General features: G+C 43.3%; 1 pseudogene across 1 annotated transcript in view; it reads right to left on the reverse strand.

Moving 5' to 3' along the window:
* LOC308087905 (MAM domain-containing glycosylphosphatidylinositol anchor protein 1-like) overlaps window positions 1-7,500 on the reverse strand; it is a 144,057-nt pseudogene that overhangs the window by 15,549 nt on the left and 121,008 nt on the right. The window contains exon 14 of the transcript XR_013935113.1: window positions 6,770-6,900. The product of XR_013935113.1 is annotated as an MAM domain-containing glycosylphosphatidylinositol anchor protein 1-like (transcript). The remainder of the gene's footprint in view (window positions 1-6,769; window positions 6,901-7,500) is intronic.

A 7,500-nucleotide genomic window follows, 5' to 3' on the forward strand; every position in this document is an offset into this window, starting at 1 on the left:
ATAAGTCTGTCCCCCATGCATGGGCATGTTTTGTACCTGTTTTCTCCATACATGGGCAAAAAACTGTTTTTGGTCACATTGTCCTTAGGCCCCAGCCATAAAAGTCTGTGCCCATTTCGTCCATACATGGGCATAGACACAGGCTGACACGTCATGTGAAGTCTGGGTCTGGCAGAACCAGGTCTCCTGGTCTTGTTTTTACTTGGTCTGCCCTTTTTTTCCCTCTACACCTCTTTGCCAAAAAATTGCCGATCTACAAGCTCACAACGCCTCGCAGTGCGAGGCGTTGTGAGCTTGTAGATCGGCTATTTTTCGCTTTAGTTCTCCTCAGAAAAGGGATGCTAGGGTTCAAGTGATTAATGTAAAAAAAAATGTAATCCGATCACACAAAGATTTGGCGGCCCTCCTGTAGTAATTCTGAGGACCCCCTCGAGGTTCCGGACCCCCTGTTGAAGACCCCTCTGCTACAGGACTAGCTCCCATCAGGACCTGTGAGCCGTGTGGAAGGTGCTGCAGTCCGCTAGGTGCACCACAGGGAACTCCCCCCCTCGCCAGTGCTGGAAAGCAACTAAGTGCATTTACTCATTTACCGTATTAAGTACACTTTTGAGGTACTTTTACAGATGCATTTCATTCCTAACTATCAATGATTCATCTAGGGGGCTGCCTGGAACCCTCTCAAGGACCCCTAGGGCTTCCCGGAACCCACTGTGTATGTGGGTTTGTGTGTCTGTATGGCCATGTCTGACATCAAAAATACAAATACCTGGGAACTTCAAAAGAGAGAAAAATACTGGAGCACTCGACTGTGATGTTTGGACTTGCGACTTCCTCAGAGTAGAATAGAATAGAATAGAATAGAATAGAACACTTTTATTGGCATTTTAAAAAATCACAACAATGTCACCATAAAAATAAAAGCCAACATGGATTATACACAAAAAAAGCCAAAGCTTGTTTCCAATTGTGGTCCACTTTGAGACATAGAACAACACGCAACAAACTGTACAAACAACCATAAAACTAAGAAAATGTAATCAAGTTAGAAACAATACATATAGGACAAGAGGTACACTAAGAGAAGACTCCAATGTAGTCAGAGGAGCGGACTAGGTAGGGATCTAACTATGACCTGAAGGGAGGGCATTCCACTGAGTAGTGGCTGCGTAATAAAACAACATTTTCCCCTTAAGCGTCCTGAGCCTGGGGAGAACAAAGATCATATGAACTTCCTCTGGTTGAGTACCCATGTGAGCATCCCTCACTCAGGGCAGGTAATTATACAAGTATTTGGGAACTGAACCATCTAGGATTCTGAAGACCCAACACAATGAAAGCTGAGATGCTTTCTCCTCCACTCTTAGCCATCCCAGGCTACTGAAGTGGGCGGAGGTTAGATAAGACCTGGGGTTCAATTTTAGAAGTAACCTCAATAGCTTATTTTGGGAGGCAGCCTTGTCTTCAGTGACTTGGAGTTACTATTGTACCATGAAGTAAAGACAATGAGGAGAGGGATTTGCGCTCCCCCGAAGTGAGGCTCGGGAGGGCTCCCCAAACCGAACTGACATCTGTACAGCAAATGGTAATTCATACAGCCAGACCCTGGCCACCACAGATCACACTGCTGGTGGCTTTTAGTTCGGGCCAAGCAGTGTTCACTACAGCCAGCACTGCTGGAACCAATGGTTTTAATACCTGGATAGAGAACACCCGAAACCAGTTCTGTGACCGACCGCCCATCCAAAGCTCTGAATGACATCATATTCCAGTTTGTGGCCAGCCGAACCGAACACATTCCGCCTGTGCAGGTGTAGTATGCATTAGGCTTTAGGCAACGGTGTGTGTTCTGTGTGCAGTTACCCCATCGATCAGCTAGCATTGTCTTTAGTTACAGGCTAAAATGTTCTCTTTAAAACAGCCAGGCCAGTAACATGTTGTGGAGGCATCGTTAATTAAGTGCACAGGCAGGCCTCCAGCCTTCATCCATCATGGACCCCATTTCCCAGAAACACACACACGCACGCTCGCACCCACACACACACACACACACACACACACACACACGCACACACACGCACACACGCACGCACGCTCGCTCGCACGCACGCACGTTCGCACACACGTTCGCACACACGTTCGCACACACACACACACACACACACACACACACACACACACACACACACACACACACACACACACACACACACACACACACACACACACACACACAGAATCTGGAATAATTACAACACAACTAGCAGGCCTCCCCTGCTCATAAATAAGCCTGCTAATTGAGCTGTCATGGCTAATTGCTGAAGGGGGTAGGAGCCTGGTGTGTGTTTTGGAAGAGAGAAAGAGAAAGAAAGATAGGTTGTGTCCGAATTCAGTCAATCGTTCACTACTCCCTACTCCCTATATAGGGAGTCAGATGTACCTGCTGACATTATAACCCATGAGGACTATTAGTGAACTAATCTGCAAAAATGTATGATTAATAATTTCGAACACTACTTAGGTCGCCGTCAATTAGGTCATTGCTGTCACACAATTAAAACGTCCCAGATCAGTGTTGGCCATTGATGCTAGATAGTAGGGTGTGGAGGGCAGCGATTCAGGAATCCCTAGCTTTTGTTGGCAAGACCTCTCGCATCGCATTGTTTTATTTCACACTTGTTTTGGCAATTTAAACGTGTGTTTCCCATGCCTTTAGGCTCTGTGCATAACTGTAGTTCCCTTTCCCCAGAAGGGGTCATAAGCATTTCCTCGATACGGGTCAGTTTCCCGTAGCTTAATTTGATTGGCTCAGCAACAGATTTGAACCGTAACACACACCTTCATATATGTTTCGAGTTCAAATCTGCTGCTGAGCCAATCAAATGAAGCAATGAGAAACGTATCCCAAATCAGGGAATGTTGCTCACCTTCTGGAAACGGGAACTACAGTTATTCGCAGAGGCTATAATGCCCCTGTGAATTGAATTGAATTGAATTGAATTGAATTGAATTGAATTGAATTGAATTGAATTGAATTGAATTGAATTGAATTGAATTGAATTGAATTGAATTGAATTGAATTGAATTGAATTGAATTGAATTGAGAAAGCAGGGAGAGAGGTACTGTAGTAGAAGACTGTGCATTGAGCAGCTCTTGGCTGGACTGGGGGGGGTTAGAGGCCTCTGTGATATTGACTCAGAGCTGACAGGGGCCACTTAGCAAGGAGACTGGGGCTCTGGCTGAGTGCTGTCAGGGTTCTGTTTACTGTTCATACTCTCTCTCTCTCTCTCTCTCTCTCTCTCTCTCTCTCTCTCTCTCTCTCTCTCTCTCTCTCTCTCTCTCTCTCTCTCTTTCTTTCTTTCTCTCTCTTTCCTTTTATCTGTGACACTGCAAACAATCGGGATATCGCGGCCTGCAGACATGCTTTTGTACACATAGAGAGAGGCACACACACACACACAGAGAATAAGAGAAAGACACACAAAGAGGCATGAAGAGAAGCAGATAGTGACAAATTCCCCGTGGAGGAAGTGAGGGAGGGCATAGAGGCCAACCCCCCCACAATGCAGAGCTTAGTGTGACTGCGGAACAGACAAGACTATCACCACGTGTCAATAAGCAGAGCTCACATCTCCTTCAGTCCTTCTGTTATCTACCCCTGCTCTGTCTGTCTGTCTGTCTGTCTGTCTGTCTGTCTGTCTGTCTGTCTGTCTGTCTGTCTGCCTCGACGCATCCACTGGCTGTGATGCAACAGCCCTATATCTGTCTGTCTGTCTATCTGTCCGTCCGTCCGTCCGTCCGTCCGTCCGTCCGTCCGTCCGTCCGTCCGTCCGTCCGTCCGTCCGTCCGTCCGTCCGTCTGTCTGTCTGTCTGTCTGCCTCGACGCATCCACTGGCTGTGATGCAACAGCCCTGTCTGTCTGTCTGTCTGTCTGTCTATTTGTCTGTCTGCCTCGATGCATCCACTGGCTGTGATGCAACAGCCCTGTCTGTCTGTCTGTCTGTCTGTCTGTCTGTCTGTCTGTCTGTCTGTCTGTCTGTCTGTCTGTCTGTCTGTTGCAACATTGCAATAATATTGCAATATCTTTTTAACCGCTACGATGAATTGTTTTGTTTATTGTTTGTTTGTTTGTTTGTTTGTTTATTTCATATTGAGGAAGATTATGTCTAAGGAACCATATGGTAAAATACACTGTTTAAGGAGAGGCTAATTCATTTTTGAAGGAGAGCTAGCTAGAATCCAAACCACAAGGCACACTGACCAAAGAATACGGACAACCTCATGTCCCCATAGCACACATTCTTCTACAGCATTTACACTGCACCTAACAATGTCTATGCTAACAATGTCTATGCTTCATACATTACAAACTATACTCCACTCCATACCTTAGTTAAAACATCTGAAATGCTTTGCCCGCACTTATCTAATAAATCAAACATTTTAAACACTTCTCAGTCTCAGTGTTTTGCCTAATGTGCAGCTATCATGTTTTTCAATTTCATAATTAATAATGCTCTTTGTCATTTTCTTTTTATTAGTGTGGTTATTATTGCTTTCTTCGGAGGGGGCTTCAACCGTCGAAGAAGAGAAAGGAAATGCATATATTTTCTCTACTGTGACTGCTCTGTTTTGTTATTTTCAGCTTATGTGAATAGATTTTAGATGTCTGCAATGACATCTGCAATGTCGGCCCATGTATGATTCATGGGGCTCGTCGAAAGGGCCTTGAAAAATGTCAAAGTCTTAAAGCCCTCTGGTTCATTGAGAACTTTTACCTGGCTCTGTGGGTCTCAGGTGCCTTAGTGCCACAATATGAAACAGATTTCCAAGAAAGCCCAATTTCTTTGACAATTACCATGATTCCTCAGTGAATTCAAAGCAGTCAGACTTCCCTGTTCTATCAGATCTCCATCGAGGGCAGTGACTTAAGAGAGGTAGTGACTGACAGAAAAGTTTATGAGAGGTAAATTGAGGTAAATTGAAGACTAGATAAGAGAGAGAAAAAAAGTACACTGTTTTGGAGTTTGGGATAAGTCTTGACTTAAGTCCGGAGAAGGAGGCTTGACGATTACCACATATTTTTGTTGTCGTTTTCTTTTGTCACAGTTTATGCGTTATTGTTATTCAGACATGAATAAATCAACATGAAGAAGTCAACAATACAATAACATTTTTCAAGTGTTGTTACCAAGAGCAACAGCCATTTTAAAAGCTTCAACACAGCTGAACGTAATAACTGTGGGAGTGTTTCATTCACTGTAGGTGTTAATGTCTGTCAGCCTGGAAAGACATAATGAAACAATTCTACCTAACTCATCAACACCTGACACAGAAATACCTCCATTCTATTGTATAACTAATCAATGTCTCTGAATTATGCACTGCTCCATGTAAGGCTGCTAATTGTGGTGCTGATGGGATGTGGGAAATGATATTAGTTGGAGCAACGAGAGGTTCTTTAAATAGCTTTTCAACACACGCAGTGCAGTGCTTCCCATCACAATACTAAGATCATCTGATTGATCTACACACAGTAGGGTCGTATTTACTCTCTGAAAACACGACACATAATCTAGTTTCAGATACAATACCAATATGCATTAGACATTATGAAACATCACCAAGACAACTTGATATGAATTGATACCAATTTACCTATGAAAAGTTTCATACATACTTGGTTATATGTATTACAGATTGCGATGTCCACACTTAACTCTAGTTACATTGATAATAATAAAAAAAAGGTTTCTTTCAAAACAAGCCATTTTATATTTCTTAATAGGCTATCGGATACATTTTGAGAATGCACACCATGGTAACACTTCCTATGAAGTCAACATCAATAGGGAATTATATATATGGGCATCATAATGCAACGTATGCCTAATGCAATTTATGAGTCGTACCTTTAGGGCGAGGTTTCATTTATTATCCAACTGTTACATGTACAGAGTAAAGACACACTTGAGCTGCAACAGCATTTTATCACAAACATAATATATATATATTTTTTATCCCACGATTTTGAAACCCAATTTTTTTTACACCCAGCAGTGCCAATTGTCTATGTAATCCTGGGCTCTACCTTCCCTCTGCCAACCTAGGGAGGCCAGGGCCGAGCTCATGCCTCCTTCAATGCATGAGAGCCTATTTTTAATTTTTTAACAATTTCAATCCTGTCAGGCCGCTTAAATCAATGCAACTACCTCAGAGACCGTCAAATTGGTTTTCCGATGTAAATCTTATCATGTATTTATTCCTACTATTCACGCTTTCCGCACAGCTGAACAGAAACACACAGTAAAATAGACAGCAAATAAATAAAAGCAGACTTGGCTGTACTGATTCATTTCCTGCAGTACTGTGAGGTATACTGTAATGCTGTGTTCACACTGGCAGCTACAAAAAAAGATAAAACACACTCGTCCACCCAACGAATAAAGCCTGGGGTTTAAAAAAACACTGAACTGGATGACGTTTTCCCCCATTACAAGCAGGAATTGTGTGAAGAGAGAAGGTGATGGAAATGGTTAAACAACACTTGTTTTGTAGCTTTGTAACAGTAGTTGAAACCAGATCAACTTGGATTGTATCTTTGTAGATGTTGTAGCAGCTACAGTACAAACATCAGGTGTCACTTTGCATCTTCATGTTGCTGGCCTCCATTGAAAATGAATTGTAGCCTGTAGCTTTGTAGCTGTAAAATAACAATGCAATGAGCATGCTGTTCTTCTTTAATGAAAAGTGAAAAGGTGAGAGTCTTACCTGGAATGGACCGCTGGGGTTGATGTCTAACAAGGCTTTGTTCCAGGTGGGGCCTTGGTGACCAGACTTTCTCCAGACCAGCGAGTCTACAGACGCAATGCTTTTCACTCTGAGCAGCACGTTCAGCATGCCTGGAAAGAACACACACGCACACACACGCACACACACACACACACACACACACACACACACACACACACACACACACACACACACACACACACACACACACACACACACACACACACACACACACACACACACACACACACACACGCACACACACACTTAGGACTATGACAAGTAGATGGATCCGCTGTGATCAACCATTTTTTAAATGTTCATTAATGTATTATGACGAGCGAGCGAGAGAGAGAGAAAGAAAGAAGGAGAGAGAGAGAAGGAGGGAGAGTTTGTGTTTAAATGTAGATGTTCTAGTCTTTGATGTGATATCTGGTTAGATTAGGAAAATATGTATTTAAATATTATGAGTAATGACAGCGACATGCAGCGTAGAGATGTAAAAAAGTCTCTCTCCGATTCAAATATTTCCTTTTCATCTTTCTTTCTTTCTTTCTTTCTATCTTTCTATCTTTCTTTCTTTCTTTGTTCTCTCTCTCTCTCTCTCTCTCTCTCTCTCTCTCTCTCGTGCGTGCGTGCGTGCGTGCGTGCGTGCGTGCGTGCGTGCGTGCGTGCGTGCGTGCGTGCGTGCGTGCGTGCGTGAGTAGAAA

The sequence above is a fragment of the Gymnoscopelus braueri genome (genome assembly GCF_963280865.1).
Source record: "Gymnoscopelus braueri genome assembly, chromosome: 1".
NCBI classification, from domain to species: Eukaryota; Metazoa; Chordata; class Actinopteri; order Myctophiformes; family Myctophidae; genus Gymnoscopelus; species Gymnoscopelus braueri.